Genomic DNA, 26,501 nt, shown 5'->3' on the forward strand with positions numbered 1-26,501 from the left:
CCGAAAAGGATTGGCCACCAAAATTTATGATGAATTGCACCGAGGGACAAATTGTAATTTTACCTGGTTTTTCCGACTTCGTCTGAGAGACAGTTAAGCATTTATAGCCCAGGGGGAGTTGCGGTATACCGCAACCAATGTTAGGTGCGTGACAATTCTGCTTATCACCTTATACCAGTGAGGTCAGCCCCACAACCTGAAATACAATACCCCATTAAAAATTAGGCTAAAAAACAAATTGGACAGACCCTCACACAATTTGAGTGCCAAGTTGTAATATAAAGTTGCACCTCCCCTATGAATAATCTTGTGTTTCCAGTAATGAAACCAGACCATTCATATTGTCTTGTATTAGATTAAAGACACCTGAACACAGCTACATGTACATTCACTGTACAAAACAAGCACAGAGTGGCACTAATGAGTAACATACTGCGAAAAAAATACAAAACTGCTTTAGACATTTCCAGTGGATTTTTCTGCCAAAACTTGCCACCTGAAAGCAGGTATTTTACCGCGTTCAACGTGTTGGGTTCTCAGAAGCAGTTGTGTTGATACGCTTGGCGTATAAGAACAGCCTAGGGTTATTTTTAGCCTAGTTTACAGAACTTTTGCAAGACTAGGCATTGACCTATGTTGATGACATATACTTGATGGATGGTGACCTTTAAGCTCACTTAGCCAGAAGAGATCGCATAGTGTTGGGATTTGTTCACATGGGCTATAAATTAAATTGAAAAAAAAATCTAAAATAGCCCACTTAAATGTCTTATGTTTAGGGTACAAGTGGTCAAGTGAAGGCAAAAGCCTAGCGACATATTTGCACTTCTACAACTGCCAAACACCATGAAGAAACTCCAGTCCAAATTGGGTTTCCTGAATTTTGGCAGAACATACATTCCAGACTATGCAGAGCGGGTAAAACCATTCCACGACTTTATACGTCCAGACTTTTCAAGCACTTATTGGAAAACTGAACACACACAAAGACTGCATTCAGTATACGCGGACCTGCTACCTTCCAAACACTTACACACGCTTGTAAATACCACCAACTTGGTGATCTATATAATTGCGAGTGAATCAGGGTATACCTACGTTACATTCAATGAAGGGAACCATGTACCAATTTCATATAAATCACATTTATACACCAATGCTGAGATAAGTTTTGCACTGACAGAAAAGATTCTGACGGTGGTACAGACTGCTGTAGTGAGAGAAAACTATCTTTGGCTCGGGGGAAAAGGCATTAGTGTCGTGACCTCGGTCCCAACCCTCGAAGCTGTCACACAGGCCAGCGTTCCTAAGGCAAAGGCTTTTCATCTGAGATGGATACAGTGGGCCAACTCTCTCCCTGCAGATGTATACTACAACCATAAGCATACCTGCAATATGAAATTAATTCATGGCTAATGAAGTCATGCCTCTAGATCAGCATGAATATATAATTTATACTGAAGGTTCTGCACAGCCTACCGTAAGGATAAAACACCAATACTCAGCAGCGTGCACCACTTTTAAGGGTAGAATGGAGGAGGGTAAATTCCACCCTTCCAAGACCTACACCTAGTTGATTGCACAACGCAGCTGGCAGAACTCAGAGCTCTAATTCTTGCACTCGATAATACGGATCCCAGATTACCCACACTCATAGTGTGTAATTCTTATGATTGTGTCCAGTCTTAAAACGAGTATTTAAACGACTGGAGCCAAAATGGATTCAGAGATTCCAAAGGGTACACTAAAAAGCACAAAATGCTTTGGGGACAGGAGGCAAAACCCAGAGTTTTTGCCACAGACTCACGTAATATACGCACCCAGTCATCAGCGTGTAGGAATATACGTTGTAGGGAATTCCATGGCCTGACAAAGCCGCAAAAGCAACAGTGCAGACTGCTGCAGTTACTGCAATTACTCATTCAAGTATAAGGATAGAGCGAGACATCATGGTGGCTGTCAACACAGTGCGTGATGGCACACACCTGCTGAAGTATTTCCAGCAAAATACTCCTATTATTTAAGTGTGCAAAACATTCCATTTGCCCAGATTCCCAGAATGGGGGCTCCAGTGATACATTATTCAGATCACAGGTTAGGTTTAATACCACCAGCACATGAGGGTCTAGCATCTGCTCACCCAGGGGTGGCTTCTACAGTTTCATTATTGCAGCAACACTAATGGTGGCCAGGTCTATACAAAACAGACAAAGTACTTTGTCCTCAAATGTGACATCTGCCAGCAGATGAAGATTTCTATCGTACTGCATACACCACAGACACCTCTATTGACCTCAGACAATCCTCTCGCTTATGCTTTCTTGGCCCACTGCTGCCCTCTACAATCTGATGGGGCTTACAAATACATCTTGGTAGCAGTGAATACCTGCTCTCGATTCCTACGGGTTTGGCCACGCGATTGGCTGACGCCTGAACCGTTATGAAAGCTTTTCAAGTCTTTATCGGGACATATGCAGTAGCCACATTCCATTCGGACCAGGGGTCCGGTTTTTGTCGCCAGGGCTTATAGAGACACAATGGGAAAGATGGGTGTGCCTGTGCAGTACTCCTCGCCATATCATCTAGAGAGAAATACAGTAGTGGAGAGGAAGAACCAGGACTTAAAATAGTCTTAAATTGTTGAGGTATTTTGTTCAGGTCGCAATTGGTTGGATTACCTATACAGGGTCCAGAGAACCTTAAACATTCTGCCTAGAAAATCCCTGGGTTGTCAGACTCCCTATGAAATCTTGTTTGGGGAGAAGATGTGGGTTCCTGACCTTGACAGTGCCAGTACAGTGGCGGCTGAAGCATCTTTTGACATCCGTGAACATTTGATGTTTTACAGGATCTAAACTACTTTCACGAAGCTCAGAGCAACGTCCAGCAGAAATGTTATGCCACTGGAGAAGTGACGGACCCGCTACCGACTCCTGGTTGGATCCCCAAGATTGGTGAGCTTGTCCAGGGGAAGATTGTGGACAAGAAGGAATTTGGGATATCTTACCTGTACCTGTCCTGACCGTTGGAGATACAAGAACTGTACTCCTACCACCCCTTAATGCTTGAAAAAGCAAGAGATTTGTGTCAATATGCTATGTGGCCAGTTCTGCACAGAAGGCCAGCTCTACACAGAAGGCCAGTTCTACATAGTAGGCCAAGAGGGCTACTAGGTAGTTACCTGCCTCCTCTCACTACCCTACAGGAAGTCCATATGGAAGCTTTGATCAGCGATAAAGCTTCTTCTCCCCTGCAGGGAATAGCCAACACTGAATTGTCACTTCTTTCTGTTACATCAACAAACTCCTTACAAACATCATGCAAGAAACTCAGATTTCAATTTAGCAAACAGACACAGATGGTATCTACAGAAACATGAGTCAACTCCAAGCTCTATTCTGCCTACAGAGCTACCACCAATAGATCAAACAGCCTCCGGCTACTTCATCGACTTTGATGACTTCTCTTCTAATTCATCTGACCCACCCCCACTAACGCACCAAGGTAGACTGCGTGAATACTAATTTTGGCTGCTAAATAAATACTTTATCCCACAGTGGATATACATTTGGATTACAATTTCGTTACTATGTAAGGCTAGGGGTACAGATGGTGCGCTGTGAGCTAGTCCCACTTCAGCCAACACATCCGGGCAGTGTGCGTCGAGTCAGTCTCACAGTTACAATATTTATGCAGTCCAACAAACACACAGTTTTACATGAGAAAGTATAAGCCTTACAACACATATATTACTCATTTCAATTGTAGACATAATGCAGACTGTATCACCCCCTCCATTTTTCCTGCCTTCACCTGATGATCCTCGGCTCCCTTTGACCAAGTGGAAAAATGTTTTTAACTATTTAAAGGTTTGCGGCCCAAATAAGTCACCTGACAGGAGAACAGCTGTGTCTCTTCACTATCTGGTGGCCGAAGGGCAAGAACTGTTTAAAAATCTCCCCAAGGCTGAAATGCACGTGGATGAGGAAGCGTCTCATTCTGTGAATGAGTTTGAGAAAGCAATTAAACTTTTTGGATGATCATTACTTACCAAACCTTTTATCATTTTACAGAGGTTTTATTTTGCGAAGAGGAAACTAAGGTCGGACGGTTCTGTTACTGCATTGCATAAATTGGCCGTTTTAAGTAATTTCGGCATGGATGTTGTTGAAAGAATAAGAGACCAATTTATACTAAAGTGCAGTTCCGACCAAATCTGGGAAGTGTTATGGTCTAAAAATTACCCCTCCTTATGTGAAGGCATTGTTGTGGCCAAAAGAGTTGAACATTCTTTGTTATGTATAAAAGAATTTAAAAAACACAAGGACTCTTCCTCAACGATACAAGTGGTAAATGCTAGTCAGAAAAAATCCTAGTCAGAGAAAAACGTTTAGTTTCAATGCTAAATCAAAACATTTGTGTTTCAGATGTAGTAGTCCAAATCACTTCGCTAACTCAAAGGATTGGCCAGCAGTTAAGGCAATTTGTAAAAATTGTGCAAAAAGCGGGCAGTTTGGCAAATAATGGAGGTCTACTGCAACCAAGGATAAAGTTAGCCAAATAGACTTTGATTCTACGCAAGTCGTCCTGCAGGTTGTGAATGATGTCAGCTGTGTGACAGGTGCAATGTGTGAATATCCAACCGAGGAAGTAATGATTAACGGGTCCAGATTACCATGATGATGGACTCTGGGGCAAAGCTGTCACTTATATCCAATTCGGCTTTTGCAAGGATTTTTCAAAGGAAAGTTGAGTTAGAACTTCCAGATGTCACACCTTACAGTTATGTGGGAGGGCCTATTGAGATTAAGGAGTTCTTTGTTGCAATGATACAGTTTCACTGCAATACCACTGAAGGCAAAATGTATGTCCTGGGTAAGGGAGACACAATTTTAAACTGGCTTCACCAAAAACTGCTAGACATTTATTTAGATCCCAATGCATCTCCTCTGGTTCTGGTTAGGAACATCAACACCTGATCCTAAAATTGATATTCTTAAGGAGTTTCTAGAAGGTTGGATGTGTGAAGGGATATGTGCACCTCATTGAACTGAAAATAAATGCAAAGTGAGGAACGTTCCAATTAGCTTTCGGGAAAAGGTGAAGCAAGAATTGGATTATTTCTGATCTGAGGGGAAAGTTGAAACGGTTGAAGCCTCAAAGTGTCTCTCCCCCAATGTTGTGGCCACAAAAAGTTCTGGAAAGGTCAGGTTATCCATTGATCTGAGGCAACTCAACAAGGAGGTGGACAAGTTTCCTCTCCCTAACATCATGGAGATGGTGGGAATATTAGAAGGCGCAAGATATGTTATCACCTTGGATCTCACTTAAGTGTACCACGAGGTGTATCCGAGACTGGATTCTAAGGATTATACTGCTTTATAACTCCTTTCGGAGTCTTTAAGTTTAAAAGGATGCCATTCGGATTGTGCTCGGCGGCATCAGTCTTTCAAAGGTTGATGAATGACATGTTGGGAAATGTCTCGAGGAGGGGAAATGGGGTGGATGAAATTCTTGCAAGCCGATGAGCTGATATTCAGTGAGAATTTGTCTTCCCATGTGGATAATTTCTGGGAAGTACCTCGGATATTCAGAGCAAAAGGTGTTACTCTCAAAATAAACAAATGCAAATTTTGTTTGCCCGAGATAACTTATCTTGGTCATTTTGTGTCAGCTGAGTGAGTTAGACTAAAAGATGAGTTGGTGTAAACCATTTCTGACCTGCCTTCTCCTGAAAAGAAAGAAGATGTGCAAACGTTTCTAGGGATGGCAGAATTTTACACTAGATTCATGCACAACTTTGCTAGCCGCACCAATGCCATAAGTGAGTTATTGATTAATTCGAGTGATGATTATCAGAAGGGGTTTTTGTATGTTAAGGAGGGTTTGTCTATGGCTCATCATTTAAAGAATGTTATGCCTGGTATGCCCTGTTATGTTCTTACAGAAGCCAGTGGGAAAGGTCTAGGAGGTATGCTCATCCAGGAGCAAGAGAAAGACACGGTCACCGTTGCATTCAGCTTGAGATCATTCAAGGGTGCGGAATTCAACTATTCTGCAATTGAAAAAGAAGCCTTAGTGGTATTCTGGGGAGCGGAAAAATTCAAGGAGTTCCTGTGAGGAACCAAGTTTGTTGTGAAAACAGAACATAAGCAGTTACAGTAAACATTTGGGAAGAAAGGTCTGAATTGTATTTCACCCCGCATTACGAAATGGCTTGTAGCGTTTCAAGACTTTGACTTTAGGGGTTGAGTACATACCGTGTGTTGAGAACAAGACTGCAGACTGTTTATCTCTCTTGGTTATTGTAGGAGAGTAGGGCCTGCTTCCTATGGTCACCCCCACTTTTTGCTCTGATTCACTGGTTTTTCGACTTTAGTGTGGCTGTGGGCCTGCTAATCAGACCCACAGCCCAGCTGTTCTCTCTCTAAATTCATGCCATGTACATTAGGTACTTATCCAATTGGGTATTGGGTCACCTTTGTGAGCCCCTGTATAGTGTACCCTAGGTACCCAGGGCATAGTTGCATCCATGGCCTACCAGGGGCTGCAGCATGTATTATGCCACCCCTGGCTGGCCATCCAAACTGACACCACAGGCTGATCACTCAGCTTGGGCAAGGTCGTGTAATCACCCTTGCTTAGATATAGTATTCCTATATCTACCCTTGTATATAGACACATATATACCTATAAGTCACTCCTATGGCAGGCCTTAACAATCCTGGAGGCAGAGTACTTGGTTTTATGTGAGATGGTGCTCTAGCATGAGCTGAGCCTGTATACAGCTTTCGGAACCATGTCCTTATAGCTGTTCTATGATATAGCCATACTATATACTCTTAAATGCATTATAATCCTCGCGGTTATTGCTAACTTTGGTTTGGCTTTATCAAAACATGTCGTGTAAAGTGTCATACGCTTTGGAATACTACCCCCCCCCCCCGCCAGTTCTGGCGGCGGGGGTAGCATTCCACCCTTCTAGAGGGAGAAGACATGTAAGTTCTACTTTACCCGGTTAAAGTTAAACAGAGCCTCAGCATCACAAAATGGATGTTGCTGCCACAGACACGAGTCTGACCTTCTGCTGCTGGACGCAACTCCGGCAGGGGAGGCCTGGACAATAGGTTTCCTGCCTTGGGAGGTGCTAGCACCTCCCCAGACAGACTTTAGTGTATTGGGGCAGGGTGGGTTGAAAGAAATGAGACACTGCCTGGGGCACACAAGGTGCTCCACGCATAGCCCGGTTCAAACCAGTTGCTGGGGCACTCCATCCCCAGCGCGAAACTGGACAAAGGGAAAGGGGTGTAACCACCCCCTTCCCAGGTTCCACCCACAGGAGGGACCTAGCAGGTAATCCAGCCCCTTAATTTGGTATAAAGATTGGAGCTGAGTCTAGAGACTTTAGATTCATCCTGGAAAGAAACTCTGAAACAAACTCTTGGACCTTCGACGTTCCATTTCGACTGGAAGACTGAAGACCTCTCCCTTGTGGTCAAGGAGTGACCACCCTGTGCAAACAGGCACCACCAGTAACTTTCCGGTTTGCTTCGTCGACGCTCCAGCCGGATCCCGAAGACTTAGCGACGCAGCCTCTGGACTTCCAGACTTCTCTGACTCCGACCACACCCACAGCAAAGCTGAGACCCGTGGCGGAAACGAGAGACGTGGGACCGGACATCCTGCAGTACCTGCTTTTTGCTACTTGTGCAGCTTCCGAGGCGTCCTCGAAGTTGTGCGTTGGGGATTGAGAAGCCCCAACCCCGAGCAGTAAGTGTACCGAAGCTCAGCCCTCCACACTCCACGAGTGCCGCGTGGGGCCTGCGCCTGCATTTCTCCTCGACGCGCCTTCGCGGTTGCTAGCCCGTTGGCTAGTGGCCCTCCTGAAGACATCCTTTTGAAACAACACCGCTTGCCTGGTTGCTCTGGGCTTGCTCCTGCATTCCTGTAAAGGGGAAGCTCCCCATACCTTGCTGGTCTGAACAGAAGCCGATCTTCCCTTCCTGCGTGGGTTGCCTTTGCCAAGGCTTGTTGCGTCCAATCCGGATTCCGACAGCGCCAACAGCTAGATCCTTCGTGGGACTGTCCATATCCAGCTCCTGGTCGTCGTCGACGCCTCCTGGTCCACGTGGCTGCAAAGACAAGCTTCACATCGCCACCTGATTGCATCTCGACATCCCCTGGTTCCTTCCCGGTCACTGGCTAGTGACCCAGACTCTGTCCCCTCTGCTTTCAGGTTCTTCACTGCTCCGATCCACCCGTGGATCCATCCGGACATCTTCCTCCTGGTCGCTTGCAGTATCTTCTTGCAGCTCTCCATAGGATTGATCGACGAAACCCGACACGAAAGAACACCTATGCACCCGGCTTCCCTGGGTGAGGTAGCTCGAGTACTCCGGTGCTCCCGTGGGTAACAACTATCCAAGTGTCCTAGTTTAACTGGGTTTTTCCGTAGTCCACCCGGAAATCCCCGAAATCAACAACTTTGTTACTTTGACGTTCCCATTGTTTCTCTATGGTAACTCGCGTGTGTGTTTCGACACTGCACACGCATCCTGTGGGTCTCCTACTTCCAGTCCTTTGGTTGATCAGTATAGCCTCAGCGATTTCCTAGGCCCTAGGTCTACTGACCTTTCCTGAAGTGGTTCTTATACCACTTCTTTAGTATATGGTTCGTTAGGCCCCTAGGGCAGAATTGTATTTGTGCAACTTATAGTATGCTTATTGAGTAACTTGTGCTGTATCTCGAACTCTGACCTTGTAAAGAGTGCAGAGGGGTTGTGTTAGTAATAAATACATATATATTTGATATATACCTTGTGTGCTGTCCTTTCATTTGGTATTCAAGGGATTATAATTGGTAAAACAATTGGCTTCACATGCTCTCTGAAGTATTAGCCTAAGACTGCTTTGTCCATGCTACCACTAGGATAGCTGGTCTATACGGTTTACTTTACAACCATCACCATAAAGATTGTTTGGACTGGTGCAAGGTGCTCACTAGAATAGTGAACATCATATACCAGGCCAACTTCTCACATTGGTGTGCAGCTGTTGGGATAAGAGCTTACTGATTGTTTTACCATATAATCTTGAAATATCATTTGAAAGATCACATCAAGGTACCTAGAGGTACATATAAATCAAGTCTTAAATACTTAAGTTCTACTGAACTTAGGTGTTGTAGAGTAAAGGGCCTAGCACACCCTGACTACAACTCCTGGAGAGGTTCAGTAGATAACACTTAGTGTAGGTAGGTGCATACACCACACATCACTAGATCATGTCTCTGAGAGCAGAACCAAGTGGATCTCTCCCAGTGGAGGTAGATCCTTTCAGGATACCTTCCAGATATGATACCCTTACCTTCCATGAGTTGAGATACCTGTGTACAACTCGGAAGTTAAAACAGGGTTCAAACCCTACCCATAAGCACCTGATAGAAATCATTGAAGAGTATGATGCCAAGAAAGCATCTAACTAAGGTCCTTTAGGTAGTGCAGAAGAGGGTCAGCCCTCAGCATAAGATTCCCCTGACCTCAATCTCAATGATGATAGTGAAGTGGATGAGGATGCTGAAGAGGATGAGGACCAGGTCCAAGTAGGAGTACTTAACCAGGTCAACCTAAGCGTACATAGGGCTGGAGGGGGCTGGAGAGGACTTAGCCCACTTTAGACCCCCACGCAGGCTTAACCCTGAGGCCAGAAGGAGGCGATCCCTGTCCAGGGAGTCTCAACATTCTAATGTCTCAATAGGGTCTGATGCCTCTGCTCAGAGGAGGATGACTTCCCCTCAGAGGAGAGAGCACCAGGCCAGAATGAAAGAAGTCAATCTGAGGATTGAGAGGCAAGAACTTGCCCTAGCCAAAGAGCGACTTGCTCTTGCAAGAGAGCAAAAGTTAAGTGCGTTAGAACCCACTGGTGGCAGCATTATCCCTAAGGATAGAGAGAGGTCTTATGACCATAAAAACCTAAATAAGATTGTCCCTCCCTACAAGAGTGGGGATGACATCCACAAGTGGATAACTGCTTTGGAGAGGGCTTGCAAAGTACAGCAGGTACCCCAACGTCAGTGGGCAGCAATCATATGGCTCTCCTTTTCAGAAAAAGGAAGAGACAAGCTCCTCACAGTTAGTGATGAGGATGCTGACAACTACACTGTCCTGAAGAGTGCTCTGATTGATGGGTTGGCTTAACCACTGAACAGTATAGGTTGCTGTTCAGAGACACCCAGAAGACACAGACTCAGGACTGGACTGACTTTGTAGATTGTGCCACTAAGGCTCTGGAAGGCTGGTTACTGGGCAGTAAAGTTAAGGACAATACAGGATTGTATAATTTGATCATGAGAGAACAAATACTTCATAATTGTCAGAACCAGTTGTTGCACCAACACCTGATTGACTCTGATCTGACCTCTCTCCAAGAATTGGGAAAGAAGGCGGACAAATGGGTCAGAACCAGGGTGAGGCAGAAAACCCAGAACCAAGGTGGTGATCAGAAGAAGCAAGACCAAAAGGGTGGGGATCAGAAAGCAAAAGACCAGAAGTCTTCACCAGGTCCCCAAAAAGCTTCTAATGAGGGGGTTCCAAGAAATCCAAGAAGAAAGAAGGTCCAAAGAAACCCTGGTGCAATTTTTGTAAAAGTAATACTCACTGGACCAGTGATTACACCGAAAAGGAGGCAGCTCCAACCACCATTGCCCCTAAGGCAATTGTTCCCCCTAGTACAGCTAATAGTGGTGGTTCTCAACAGAAGGGTGTAGTAGGGTTAACCCTGGGAACTGAGATGGACTCTGGTCTAGTCAGAGTACCAACTCAAGCTGTCCTTGTCTGTGATGTGGACATGGCTATGTCCTCTACTGTGAGCCCCGGTAACCTGGGCAAGTACAGACAGGCACCTTTAATCAATGATAAAGTGGCTCAGGCCTACAGGGACACATGTGCCAGTGTCACCATGGTGACGCCTAACTTTGTGGACCCTGGACAGATAAGACTAGGTGATAATTACCTAGTGACCAATGCTAGCAATGTCACTACCACCCATAGTATGGCAGTTGTTAATTTCTCCTGAGGAGGGGTACCTGGCCTCAAAAGAGTTGTTGTAAGTTCAGACCTCCCTGTAGAATGTTTGTTGGGCAATGATCTAGAATCTTCAGTCTGGTCTGAAGTGGAGTATAGGACTCATGCAGAGATGCTGGGCATATCAGCACATGTCCTTGCTGTGATCAGGTCACAGGCCAAAAAGTGCCAATCTGAACACGCACTGGATCCTGAAACTATGGACCAGTTGCCTACCAAGAGAAAGAGCAGTAGGGTTAAGACAGTGCCTTCCCCCCTGTCTCAGAGTGCAGATCAGCCTTCTGAGGAAGCTGATAGTGAGACCCAAGAAGGAACTGTCCTAGAAGAGCTTGAGCCTGATCAGGTTGAGTTTCTTGGGACAGGGGGACCTTCAAGGGTAGACCGGAGGCAGGCGCAGCTGGACTACCCCTCTATTGAACCCCTCAGACAGCAAGCTGCTGCTGAGGCTGCTGGGAATGCTACAGGTACCAATAGAGTGTATTGGGATGAAGGCCTCCATTATTCAGAGGCTAGAGACCCCAAGCCTGGTGCTTCCAGGAGGTTGGTCATACCTTTGACATTTAGGGGCTTCCTTCTTACCTTAGCCCATGATATTCCCCTAGCAGGACATGTTGGCCAGAACAAGACTTGGGGCAGGCTTATCCCTCCCTCACTTTCACTGGCCACACATGTCAGAAGATACCAAGGAGTTTTGTCACTCCTGTGTCACCTGCCAAGCCAGTGGCAAATCAGGTGGCACCACAAAGACCACCCTTATACCACTACTTGTGGTGTGGGTACCCTTTGAAAGAGTTGGGATTAACATTGTTGGTCCAATGGATCCCCAAACGGCATCCTGGCACAGGTTTATTCTGGTGGTAGTGGATCATGCCACCAGATACCCAGTAGCTATTCCCTTAAGGACCACAACAGCTCCTGTTGTGGCAAGATCCCTCCTGGGAGTTTTCTCAAGAGTGGGCTTTCTGAAAGAGGTTGTCTCAGACAGAGGTGCAAACTTTATGTCTGGATATTTGACTGCTGTGTGGAACGAGTGTGGTGTAAACTATAAGTTCACCACACCCTACCATCCACAGTTCAATGGTCTAGTTGAAAGATTCAACAAGACCTTAAAGGGCATGATCAAGGGACTCCCTGAAAAGCTTAGACTAAGATGGTATATCTTGCTGCCCTGCCTTTTATTCGCTTATAGAGAGGTCCCACAAAAGGGGGTTGGCTACAGCCCTTTTGAACTACTTTTGTTTGGGCACCCCTGTGTCTTGTGAAGGAAGGATGGGAGTTACCTCTCAAAAAGCCTAAGCATGACATAGTGGACTATGTACTTGGTCTCTGCTCCAGGATGGCCGAATACATGAAAAAGGCTTCTAAAAACCTTGAGGCTAGCCAGGAACTTTAAAAAGCCTGGCATGACCAAAAGGCTGTACTGACTGTGTACCATATTTGTAAAGAACAAGGACCCCCTGAATTTTTTTTTGAGAAAAACAATCCTAGGCAATCTGAGATATAGACCTCTCAATAGACAATAAAATAGAACAGTACAGTATGTAAACTAAAGACAGTGGAGAGGCAAAACGTGCAAATTGTACATTCAAATTTTAATGGTTAGTTTTGTTTAAAAAGAATCTCCAACATAATATATTACCATTCATACATATAAATCCACATAATGTGTATACAATCAATGAAAACTAAAAAACATATAATAAAAAAGTGGCACTAAAGTCGTAATTTTGTCTCGACAAGCGTTTCGGCGTGTAAAACGCCTTCTTCAGGAGTAACCACAAAGTTTGCTGTGAATTAAAAATACACAATTAAAAAATAATAATATACAATACTTTTTATCCATCTAACACATCACAATATGCTTATATTCATAATTAAGAAGAAATACAGTTAAACACAAAAAGCCTCATAAAAACCCACTGTACAGAAGTAACAACGTATTAGTACATACTGTTGATAGCACAAAGTCTAAGTATCATTATTATATATATATTATATATTAACAACTCATCGACAACCAAGGATATATGGTCGAAATATAGGTTGGAAATGGATCTCTATATACCACTCACTAACCATCAACAAAGTCTCATTTGTATTACACACATCTATCACAATTGAGGTGACTAATGATATAGACAATAGTAAGGTTACCACCTGATGAATATTACATACATAATTTCTCAACCCAGTAAGTATAGAAGAAAACAATTTGGTAACCTCCTACTAGTTTCCTAAATTCATTAAGAGTTAGATGATACAAAACACAGGAAAGGCTCCTTAAAGCACATTCCATGGCTATGGAGTGGCCATATAGTTACTCATCTGGTTCGATTAACAAGAAAAAATAGATCATATTTCAAAGAAACATGTATAACATTTTCAAATCAATCCATGTATATTAAAAAAGGTTTTTACCCCTGTTTTTAAAAAGGCCTGGGACTAATGAAAATACTGTAGGGGCAATCTGGTGGCTACACATTAACTAAATTGAATAGTATACTGGCTCATTTAATTACCTTTCTTCTATAGAGCACAGGAATGCAGAAAGAACCTTCCGAAAATGTTTGAAGAAGGAATAGTTTGTATATACCTTTAAAAACAGAAAAGGGCCCTGTTTATGAAAGCCATTCCTATATATATATATATATATATATATATATATATATATATATATATATATATATATATATATATATATATATACATACAGGGTCCAAGGAAAAGAGGCAATGTATATCTACCTGTGTGAATAGAATCAATCGTCCAAAGTGGAGTCTAATCCAAAGGTTGTTCGAAGTTCATTGGTAGTGAATAAAAAGCGTCGTATTCCTAGTCGCATTTGATTGTAGTTAGAAGCTCTAGTAGCAAGGGACTTATTTCTATTTTTAAAATACCTTGAAACATAAGAATATCGAATTTATGTTCCGAACAACACATGCAGCTTGAAAGAAATAATTTTACAACAACTGCTAGAGAAGAATCACCTGATGAAGTCAGTCGTTTCTTCTATAACCGCTACAACTATTATTCCAACTTGGACACATGAAGAAGCAAGCGGTTAGGTTGCAGAATAAAATTTAATCTGGATCACATGTTCAAAGCATCTAATGACACCTAGTCAACACTACATCACCACTGTTGATGGGGCTCTGAATGAGTATTTTCCAGAAGGAAATATACCCTTGATATGATTCTTTTCATTTGGTAGGAAATGGTGTCTGAATGGATGAGTCAGTCATTCAGTCCTCTTTATGTACTCTGCTTTAGTTGGTAAAAGAAAGTTTGAAGCTGGTCACAGTCCTTTCAAGTCCTTTAAGTCGCAACTCTATACGACTTGTTGTCAACTTTTAAATGTTAAACAGTCTCTATTGCATTTTCAATCTATATCTTTGGAGGCTTTTGCATCCCATTTTGATCCGAGAATGCCATGCCCCACTGAAGCATGCCAGAAGTGTGAAAAAGTAGGTAATTTCTGCGCTTCTTTGTGTTCTTGTTAATCAAATGGACTGTGACTTTTTTCTCTTCCTTTTGGAATTACTGAGGTGATGTCAGAGAGACAGAGAAACTGGAAGGATGTGATTCCAGTTGAGATGCTATCTTTGTGTGCAATATTGGCTTCATCTTGTGAGTGGGAAATATCCGGTTTCCACTGGAGATAACATGGTCTCCTTTGGTTTTCAGGTAAAGGTAAGGCCATCCATGTAATTTGTATAGGAGTTTAGCGGTGTCTCCTTTGACTTCAAGGGAAGAGTGGAGTATTTATAGTGTTTTGGAGATGGTAGGGAGCAATTCCGATATCATTCACATGTCGACCCTTTAAAAAGCCAGATTGATCTGGATGTATGGTGGGTAATATTGATTCCATCTGTGATTAAATAATTTGCTTAAATAGTTTGGCGTCGACATTGAGTAACAAACAGCTCATCACAGACTCACAGCTTGGAGTTCCTGCCAGGCAGATCATTGTAGTGGAGACCCTACGCTTCTCTGCTGAAGAGTGAATAACAAAACTAGATGGGGGGGAAAGCATTAGCTAAAGTTTTGTATGAATTTGCAGAGAAACCTTAGGGCCTCGAGCCATCTGGGATCTTAGAGTTTTAATTATTGCTAGGACTTCTGATTGTGGGACTAAAGATTCAAGTTTGTCTTTCTAGTTGTGGTGTTTCAGGGATGGAAGCTGAAGTAATGTATCTAATTTGAGCCTCATCAGCAAGATGATTAGCCATGTGGATGTTGAGTATTTTCGTGAATTCATATTTGTGTGCATTATTAGCAACATGAAGAATATAGCTTTACATTCAAATATGCATGGACACAATGATGTAGCACTATTGTCTTTAAAACAAATGCCCTATGATGTGTGGAAGTATGTTTTCCTTGTTATCTAAACCTCAATTTGGGCCTAGGAGCTATCTTGTTCAAAATGGATGTCTCCCCTGTCTTTTATTCCTGCACATTTCTCTGTTTGTTATTTCTGCAGCACACAGTCAAGCAGATTTATGTTTGTTTATTTCCATTGTCATTGTTAATGCTGTTCTCGATTAATCTTCTCTGGCTTTTGTCACAGAACTGTATCTTGTTCCAAGATCCTGCCTCTAGCTCACTGTACCCTATTAGTTCATAAAAGTTTGCAGTTGTTCATATATCTCTTTTGTTCAACCATTTACAGATGACATTAGCATAGAGGGGCCTGAATAGTTCTTCATGCAGAGTGATAGTGCTTAGGTGCCAAGGGAATGTGATGCTAAATAAAATACTTACACGCGGAACATACACGGAACTACAAGTACTCTCGGAGCGACCACAGGACTCACAGTAGGGTGCTACTCCGCCCGCTCATGCCTTTTTTTTTTTGATTGATATGAAGGATTTGAATGTCTTTAGTTCAGAAATGACTGCCCTGATGAAGTCATTTGGGTTAATTTACAAATGACGAAACACGTTTTGGCTACAAATTTAACATTGGAGTGATTTCCTGAACCTAGAAGGATTTGCATTTGATGAGAAAAAGATGTATTTATTTGCAGAGTTTTATATAGCGCTGGCTAGACCCGGAGGTATCAGAGTGCTTTACAAGAGTATCAGTGGGTTACAAAATGACATCAGTTACTGGAGCCAAGTATACACATAGGATAAAAACAGTGATTACACAATAACAAGAGTTATTAGCGCATAGCATAGCCAATATGAATTAAAAGACAAAGGAATTAAACAGAAGAACACGACTTCATATATTGCCTCTTTATGGTTTTGTAATGATGTGCTGCTCAGGGGTTGTATGAATTAATTTTGACAGTGGACTGTGTCCACTCCACATTATCAGGGTATTAGTGGCTACCCCTTTCCCTTTGGATCACCGTGAGATTGGGCATTACTTACATGGGGACACTGACAGGTTTGCGCAACGAACACCCTCGCCACATTTTTTGTCTTATGTTCTACATAAAACTGTGCTCTTATTTGCTGATAATGTAACACTTTTAATAATACCACAATGATTTACGGGTTTAGTGATTTTAATATACAAAAATAGTATAAATAAACCCTCAATTTTCGGTGAGCCTGACTACTTTCCTAAAGGCTTAGATGCTGTTAGAGATGCTGTCAATTTCTCTATTGATTTTGGTGCCCACTTAATAGTTAGACTATTTTTGATTTTGCGCTTCTTTTTAATGCTCTATTTGATAAGGGCTGTCGTGGCAATTCTTCTGTACTGTACCATTTAAAAAAAAAAAAAAAGCTGAAGCTTATCCCGTTTATCTTAAACTCAGTATTGAATAGGCCCTTTTATTTATTTGTCTGTATTCTGATATTTTGGAAGGTGCCTTACCTGGGGGATACGTAGCCTCATGAAATTAAGGTCTAACATTGTCTCTGATTTCATCAAACTGTGGGTGTTCTATTGAGGTAAAACCTTGGTGTGTCAAAATTGCATGGCCCCCTGCACTCGCATAGGTCATTGCAGAAACAAACCCCAGAAGACCTGTAACTTTTCTTTCTCTACAGTGAGGAAACTGCCTCCTGGGGAATGTATAACCCCCTATTTTATTTATTTTTATTTATAAAGTTTTTATATATATATATATATCCCTCTTTTGTTTTGCCCTAATTGTCTTATCAGATGTGTGCTGTCCTCCAGAGGAGTGATTTCCCAATCTTAATTTCTCCGACATCTGAAAAGAAAGATCAGTGCCCAAATCGTTTCTACCGGTCTGTTGAAAGGCTCCTTAAATGGTACTCCAATCTGCTCATTAATCTGAAGGGGTGTTATTCCCCCAAAACAATCTTAGAGTTTGGCTCTCTATTTTCTCTAGTTCAGTTTGCAGTGATCATTTATCTTTAATCAGGTAAAGCAGAATTACAATGATCTGTCTAGGACTTGTAGGCAGTTTTTGGAAACCTGTCATCTAAAGAGAGCCCTAGCAATTTACACATAGGTTTAAAGGGTTTAAGGCGTATTCTTGTGGTCACCAAATATTTTACACTACTCATTAAAATCAAATGGTTTCCTTTAAGATATCAGTGGCTCGTGATTGAAAGACTTAAGAACAATCATTCCAGTCCATTAAAATTTTTCTACTTGAAAGCTTAATGCGACAATAGGAGATTTTAACTCGTCCATCTTTTGAATTTATGCACAGGCTGAATTTGGGTTACTAATGTGTACATTTCTCTTCATAGTTGCTGTTATTCTAACAATAGTGAGTCCATTGACGAGCCTGTGTACATTTCCATTGTGGTAATGGTTTCCTTATCACTCACTCTGTATTCCTAATTTATTTGCAGGGTTTCATGTTCACCTGGATGCTATAAGTGCTCTTTTCATCACGAAGAAAGATTAGTATACCTTAAATGTTGCTTCTGTTGAGCATCCCGATCAACAATGACTGTGTAGCTAGAATCAAGAGGTACAAATCTCTTGATACATTTCAGTTTAGGCAGTTAGCATTCCAGCTAAAACACAAATGATTCTCACATGCCTGTATTCTGGCAGCATCTTTAAGTATGACTAACATATTATCCATCCTGAGCTAGAAATGTACATAACAATCGAACCATAGATAAGAACACAAAGTACTTGTTTTAGAGAACTGGAAGAGATTACAGTCGCTCAAAAGTGTGATCAGAGTACAGTGTTTGTTTCCCTCTGGTGAGTAATGGAACATAACATAGGTTTTGATAAAGCTGAGATATTTCTTCCGTTGGCACTGTAAAGGATCAAGAATTGGCGAGCGCCTGCTTAGCCAGCCTTTAGTGGAGGGGGTGCTGCTTGAATGATTTCTTGGAGGTTTCGGATTGGTTGTAACCTTGAGGTCAAAGGTAATAGTATTGTAAGCTGTAATTAGGGAAATATGTATTTAGAGTAGGAAACATTTGAGGTATGGAAGGTGAGGCACTCAAGGGCCTGCAATTTAATGATGCAGGTTAGGAGAACTCCAGAATGCCGCACCGGACTAATCCTCAACCTGCCATGATGCTGCCACATCACCCAGCACCTGAGCACACTCCACTGGCTCCCGATCGAGGCAATAATCCCCTTCAAGATTCTCACCCATGCACACACAGCCCTCCACAACACTGGACCAGCATACCTGAATAGCCGACTCACATTCCACGCATCCCAAAGGAACCTACGATCAGCCCAGCTCTCCTACGCTATGGTCCCTCGCACCAGGAAGTCCAGATCGGGAGGCCGCTCCTTCTCCTTCATCGCGGCCAGAGCCAGGAACTCCCTCCCACTCCACCTCAGACAGACGACATCACTCCCCAACTTCACGAGGGACCTCAAAACATGGCTCTTCGATAGACCTCCTCCTTGATGGACAGGACTTTGCGCTCCAGCACCTTGAGACCCTTACAGGTGAGTAGTCACGCTTGATTGAGAACTAGGAGAGGCTAGGATCTGATGTTAAGTCAAACACATTGAACTTGTGGACAAACCTGAGGTAGATGATGAGCTAACCTTCTTGGAATTAAGTGGAGAGTTGTATGCCTGAAAAGTGTGCAAGTTTAAAGGTGAGGACTTTGCAGTGGTCTTGTAAGATTAGTGAGAAAGATAGGGTTGAGTGCTATTATTTACTGGAGAGTAGTGTATCAATAAGGGTTTGAAGAGAAAGGCTCAAATGGTTGGCAGACGAGAAGGTGTTTAATGCATGGTTAAGGGTAGAGATGGTTGTTTCAAGTGTAGTTTGACTGTTTAGTAATGAATGGCCTTATTAATAGACAATACGGCGAGGCAGTTCTCTATTTATGTTTGAAGGAAGACTAAGGTAGTGTAAAAAAATTTAAAAATCGACTTTCAGGGGCAAACACCTTTGTACAATGAGGTAAGTTAAGGTTACAGAGATAACAAATCGGGCCAATAACAGCCTAAAGCTAGCTGTAGGCAATGAGGAGAAACAGCCAGTTCCAAAGGTGAGAGTAGAATTAGGGGAGTGCTGTCTAGTTTGTGCTCAGGGTAGCAACGATTTTCATGAGTATGTCACACTCCACTGAGTCAAAGGAGAGGTTGACAAGTATTAAAACTAGGGGTGGGCGGAATTTGCATAATAGCGTTACGCAAATCTCTGCGAAACGGTAAAAAATCTCTGCGAACATGCAGTAATTCCGCCAACACGCGGAATTGCTTGTTCGCGATGCTTTTTTGCTGTTCACAATCACAGTTTGCATGCTCGGGGGGAAATATCTCGCAAACATGCATTTGAGAACGCGAACAAGCAAAAAATTATGCAAAGTCGCGAAACGCAGAATTTTGGGCAATTTCGCGTTCTCAGCGGAATGCGAAATTACCCAAAATCAGCAAGCGGGAGTGAATTTACCGCCCAGGCCTAATTAAAACGAGCATGGTGGATATGTTGGTGACGTTGGAGAGATGCAGTAGGGCACCCGGAGTCGAGGGGCATTTGTAGATTTTAATTTTTATTCGTTTGAAAAATTCATTGGATGCTTCTTATTCTGTGAGGTTTGAATTTGAATATTGTGGCGTGTGAGAGTCCTTCAGGCTATCAAAAGTATGGGAATGGTCATGAATGATATGAAGCATGGGGAAGCTGGATGAAGCGTTGAGGCGGGTGAGAAGGCGTAGAACGGGATTTCATTTGAAGTGCAGGATGATCTGAAAGGGTGCATCATCTGGTGCAGAAGTAACTGTTTCAAGCATTTTAGTTGAAATGCTAATTCTCCATGAAGGGACACTTTAAGACTTGCTCTGCCAGAGAAAATATTGCAACAGTGGCCACACGAGGTAGTATCCTCCGGCGTTGGGCCGAGATTTGGAGGTTGGCCAACATTTGTAAGCATTACTGATCAGATTCTGAATTTGAGGCCAATTATCACATTGCTGAAGAGAGTGATCAGTTTATCAACAAGGAATGTAAAACCCCTTATGATATTGCATGTCAGCGATGTAATCCCGGGTTGCATTTAAAATGTTTTGCATCACCTTGCATTCCACAACAGTGTTTGCTTTTTTTCAAGGTAATGTGTTTCTGCAACTTTTTATACAACCCTTAACTCTTGTATAGTGCATACTTTCAGTTGAGTCACCTTCAGATGTAGTTGGGTGTTTACAACGAGGCGTGATTAGGAGCTCTTAAGTTGAGGCATAAGGCAGTGCGAGTTTCTGACAGTGCCTGTCAGTCGTTCATAGAGGTGGTGTTCAGATGACATGTACATACAATCCGTGGCCTTTCGGCAGAAGGCACAGAGGGTAATTGCATATGTACCATTGATAATTGTAGGAAAGTGTGAGATGCAGATTGAGGGTTTCAGAAATATAAAGTAAGAAAAGGGCAAAAGTGGCTCAGAACGAGTCTGCAGAAGAAAGTGGTGTGAAGATAGGGCGGAAGTATCAGAGAAACTCTGAAGGCAACTATCCCTTCCACAAACCTTAGTAATTTTTAGTCCATGGTTTCATATTTCAAGATTTAAAACATATTAAATTCTAGTTATTCACAACAAAATTATTGATGTTCGTTCATCAGATACAGCTAACAAGCATTGACAAAGCCTTGTTTTAGATACATGTGTTGGATGCTGTGCGACATTGAGAGGAACCCAGATACTGGTTAGACGGCACCCTATATGAAGCATAGGAGTTTAATGTATGCGTTTAAAGCCATAATTACATAGGTCAAGCCTTTTGGGGAGGATTTTTAACTATGCATCTTAGACCAGCCCCGAGCTGCAGAGTCTAAGACCCGAAGTGGGCATTGCCACATAAAGCTCGTCAAATACCCTTATTCTTGCTCTGAAATAGTGTGTTACAAAATCACATTGTGGAAATAAAGGTGTATCTGAATTTCATGTGGACCAGACTCGGGGGCCTACTGCCAATGAGCTCACGAAGCTAACAAAACAAGCATTGGTAAATCCCATAGGTCAATATGGTTTAGCAATGTTGTACACCAGAGTGGCTGCTGTTCAGCATGGCTAAAAGTTAGTGGGGTAAAGGAGAGTGGTGTGGAGTATTGTAAAGTGGAAAAGAGTGGAGTGTTATGGAGTGGCATAGAGTTGCATACAGTAGAGTTGAGTGGTGTGCTGTGGAGTGTCATATCAATCACAAACAACAGTTGATGGACAGAATGCAGAACAATGTCATACATTCACCCCAGTACAGAGATCTGGGCTTAAATCCATCGGTTTTTTGCACTCCACACCACCCCAGTTCAGACATGGCCATATGCAAATCAGCCTTGACCCTGTGCCTCAAGGGAACAGTCCAGCCCGAACTGCCAAGCCATGTCTTTCCTGGACCGGAATCAAGCATCCTAGGACCGGTTTCTGGCTATCAGCCATCTTCAGCCAGGATAGCTTGAATCCAGTGGTGTGACGAGCATGGGACTCACGTCTGAGCATACCCATCCCACTTGGGGTGACAAATGCAAAAACAACAGTTGATGGACAGAATGCAACACAATGTCATACATTCACCCCAGTACAGAGATCTGGGCCTAGATCCATCGTTTTTTTGCACTCCACACCACCCCAATTCAGACATGGCCATATGCAAATCAGCCTTGACCCTGTGCCTCAAGGGAACAGCCCAGCCCGAACTGCCAAGCCATGTCTTTCCTGGACCGGAATCAAGCATCCTAGGACCGGTTTCTGGCTATCAGCCGTCTTCAGCCAGGATAGCTTGACTCCAGTGGTGTGGAGAGCATGGGACTCACGTCTGAGCATACCCATCCCACTCGGGGTGACAAATGCAAAAACAACAGTTGATGGACAGAATGCAGAACAATGTCATACATTCACCCCAGTACAGAGATCTGGGCCTAGATCCATCATTTTTTTGCACTCCACACGACCCCAGTTCAGACATGGCCATATGCAAATCAGCCTTGACCCTGTGCCTCAAGGGAATCAATACACTTGTAGAGCGCACTACTCACCCGTGAGGGTCTCAAGGCGCTGGGGGGGGGGGAGGGCCGCTACTGCTCAAAGAGCCAGGTCTTGAGGTGTTTCCTGAGTGTGAGGTGGTCCTGGGTCAGACGTAGGTGGGCGGGGAGGGAGTTTCACGTCTTGGCCGCCAGGTAGGAGAATGATCTTCCTCCGGCGGTGGTTGTGCGGATCTGTGGGACGGGGGCGAGGCTGGCGGAGCGGAGTTTTCGTGTTGGAGTGTAGAACGTGAGGCGGTTGTTGAGGTATTAGGGGCCTATGTCGTGGAGCGCTTTGTGTGCGTGGGTGAGGAGCCTGAAAGTGATCCTTTTGCTGACGGGGAGCCAGTGCAGGTCTCTCAGGTGGGCTGATATGTGACTGTGGCGAGGGATGTCGAGGATGAGTCGTGCGGATGCGTTTTGTATGTGTTGGAGTATTTTCTGAAGTTTGATTGTGGTTCCTGCGTATAGGGCGTTCCCGTAGTCTAGTCGGCTGGTGACGAGGGCCTGGGTGACAGTCTTTCTAGTTCCGGTAGGAATCCACCGGAAGATCATACGGAGCATGCGCAGGGTGTTCAAGCATGAAGATGAGATGGCGTTGACTTGCTTGGTCATCGTGAGAGAGGAGTCCAGGATGAATCCCAGGTTGCGTGCGTGGTCAGTGGGTATCGGTGCGGTGCCCGAGCCTGTGGGCCACCAGGAGTCGTCCCAGGCGGATGGGGATGGTCCGAGGATGAGGACCTCCGTCTTGTCTGAGTTCAGTTTCAGACGGCTGAGTTTCATCCATTCAGCAATGTATTTCATTCCTTCCTGGAGGTTGAGTTTGGCGGTGGCTGGGTCTTTGGTGAGGGAGAGTATCAGCTGGGTGTCGTCGGCGTATGAGATGATGTTGAGGTTGTGTTTGCGTGAGATGGTGGCGAGGGGGCTCATGTTGATATTGAAGAGGGTTGGGCTGAGCGATGAGCCTTTGGGTACGCCGCAGATGATCTCGGTGGCCGCGGAGCGGAAGGGAGGGAGGCTGACTCGCTGGGTTCTGTCAGAGAGGAATGAGGTGATCCAGTCCAGGGCTTTGCCTTGGATCCCGGCGTTGTGGAGGCGGGTTATTAGGGTGCGATGGCAGACTGTATCAAAGGCGGCTGAGATGTCTAGGAGGATGAGGGCTGTGGTTTCCCCTTTGTCGAGTAGGGTCCTGATGTCGTCGGTGGCTGCGATGAGGGCGGTCTCAGTGCTGTGGTTGGCTCGAAATCCCGACTGGGATGGGTCGAGGGATCCATTGGCCTCGAGGAATGCGGTCAGCTGTTTATTGATGATCTTCGCGATCACTTTCGCCGGGAAGGGAAGAAGGGAGATGGGGCGGAAGTTTTTGAGGTCTTTAGGGTCCGCTGTGGTTTTCTTCAGTAGGGCGTTGATCTCTGCGTGCTTCCAGCTCTCTGGGAAGGTGGCGGATGCGAGGGAGTTGTTTATGACGTTCCGTAGGTGGGAAGCGATGATGGTGTCGGCTTTGTTGAAGATGTGGTGAGGGCATGGGTCGGTAGGAGAGCCGGAGTGGATGGTTTTCATAGCGTGGGCGGTGTCTTCGGTGCTGATGGGAGTCAAGGAGCTGAGGGTGGTTGTAGAGGGCATTGGTTCGGTGGTTGGGGGCGGAGTCTGGACGCCGAAGCTGTTGTGGATATCGGCGATCTTGCGGTGGAAGAACGTGGCGAGGGAGTTACAGAGGTCTTGCGACAGTGTGATGTCGTTGCTGTTGGCGTAGGGATTGGAGAGCTCTTTTACGATGCTGAAGAGTTCCTTGCTGTTGTGTGTGTTGTTGTCCAGCCGTTCTTTGAACTATGTCTTTTTGGTGGTGCGGATCAGCTGGTGGTGTTTGCGGGTGGCGTTCTTGAGGGCTGTCATGTTTTCTGTCGTCTGTTCGCGGCACCAGGTTTTCTCCTGGGATCTGTAGTATTTCTTTGATTCTTTGAGGTCGTCGGTGAACCATGTTGTTTTCCTGTTGCCGGACTTGCCTGGGGGGGTTCTTCAGTGGTGCAAGGGCGTCGGCGCAGTTGACTATCCACTGTGTGAGGTTGCGGGCTGCGTCATTGGTGTCAGTAGTGGTGATAGGTGGGTTCTGGCTCAGTGATGTGGTTAGCAGGTCTGCGGTGATTTTGCTCCAGCATCTACGGGGGATCTGTTGCGGGCGGTGGTGGGATGTGGTCTTCTTAAAGGTGAAGTGGATGCAGCTGTGGTCGGTCCAGTGTAGTCCGGTGGACTTCATAGAGAGATGTAGTCTGTTGTGGAGTAATGCTTGGATGTGTCGTAATCGCACTTGAGGTTTGAATGATGTTTGTTACGTTTTTCTGTGTAGGTGGTGCTTTCGAAGTACAGCCCTCTGTGCTTTGGGCGTAGGAATAAATGCTTGATGCGGCACTCCCGTCAGGGGTGACGTCCCTTCGATGCACACGGATAGCAAATGTTCATCCCATTCATTCAATAAAGTTACTTAGCTAGTGTTTTTCAATGCTTGGTTGAATTTTATTCAATGTTCTTCATTTGTTCTTCAATACACATTATTTCATCATAAGGTGTTCAAAGCATTCATGGTAATTATACCCAATGCATTTCGGGCATGTGCCCTTCATCAGGGGACTTTTTGTTCTGTATCGGTGGTAGAATCTGCCACGTCTTTTAGTGTCTATTCAATGCACTTTCGTTTTAGTTTACGGCTTGTCAATATGCTCGAGCTCCGGTGTCGGTCGCAAACACCGCGATCGAATGCAGTGGCATAGAGTGCAGTGGCGTAGAGTGACATAGCGTGGAGGTGACGGAGTAGAATGTTGTAGAGTATAGTGGCGTGAAGTACAGTGGTGCAAAGTAGTTGGCGTAGGGGCCGTGGCGAGGGTGCATTGGTTTTGAGAAAAGTGGTGTGGGGTATTGGCTTAGAGTGTAGTGGTTTAGAGTACAGTCGCATTGCATAGACTGCAGAGCCTTAGAGTTGTGCAGCGTAGAGTACAGTGGCGTAGAGTTGATTGTTATAGAGTGGGGTAGTGCAGGGTTGAGCACAGTGGCATAGTGTAAAGTGGCTCAGCGTTGATTGCAGTGGTGTAGAGTGCCGTAGATTACAGTGGCATAGAGAAGATTGTTTCAGAGTAGAGTGCAGTGTTGTAGAGTGGAGTAGTGAAGAGGGGAGTGGCCTAGACTGGGGAGGTATAGAGTTCAGTGGCAAAGAGGGCAGTGGTGTATAGTAGAGTGAGGTAGAGTCCATGGGCATAGAGTAGAGTGGCGCAGAGTAGAGAGGAATAGGGTGAAGTAGCGTAGCGTACAGTAGTGCACAGTAGATTAGTGGTGTTGAATGGTGCAGGGTAGAGTGCAGTGGCATAGAGTCAAGTCGCTCAGAGTAGAGTGGAGAAGAGCGCATGCTGCAGATTAGAGTGCAGTTGTGTAGACTTGAGTGGAATAAGGGGCATGGGTGTAGAGTGCAATGGTGTAGAGTGGCGTAGAGGATAGTGATGTACATTGCAGTGGTGCCGAGTAGATTGGCATAGAGTGTATTGGTTTTGTAGAAAGCATTGGTGTAGTGTGCAGTGGTGTAGAATGCAGTAGCGTAGTGTGGAGTGGCATAGAGTGTAGTGGCACAGAGTGGCATAGACTTCAGTGGTATAGAGTAGATTGTTTCAGAGTTGTGTGAAGTGGCGTAGAATACAGTGGTATAGAGTAGTGTTGTAGAGAGTGCAGTGCTATAGAGTAGATTAGAGTGGATTTGCGTGGAGTACAGTGGCACAGAGTGGTCTATGCAGAGTAGAATGCCATAGAGTTCAGGGGCGGCGAGAGCAGTGTTGCAGAGTAGAGTAATGTAGAATAGAGTGGAGTGGTTCAGATTATATTCGAGTGGAGTGCTGCAGTGTAGATTGCAGTGGCATAGAGTGGTGCAGAGAGTAGTGTCAGAGAGTATAGTGGTGCAGAGTAGAGTAGAGTAGAGTGGCGTGGAGTGCAGTAACTTAGATCGCTATTGTATAGAGCAGGAGCCGCCAACCTTTTCTGTAATGAGAGCAACTTCTGATCA

General features: G+C 44.3%; 1 protein-coding gene across 1 annotated transcript in view; it reads left to right on the forward strand.

The window, feature by feature from the left end:
- GALNT2 (polypeptide N-acetylgalactosaminyltransferase 2) overlaps positions 1–26,501 on the forward strand; it is a 690,029-nt gene that overhangs the window by 272,552 nt on the left and 390,976 nt on the right. The gene's annotated exons all lie outside the window — the stretch shown is intronic.

The sequence above is a fragment of the Lissotriton helveticus genome, chromosome 6, assembly GCF_964261635.1.
Source record: "Lissotriton helveticus chromosome 6, aLisHel1.1, whole genome shotgun sequence".
Lineage (NCBI taxonomy): Eukaryota > Metazoa > Chordata > Amphibia > Caudata > Salamandridae > Lissotriton > Lissotriton helveticus.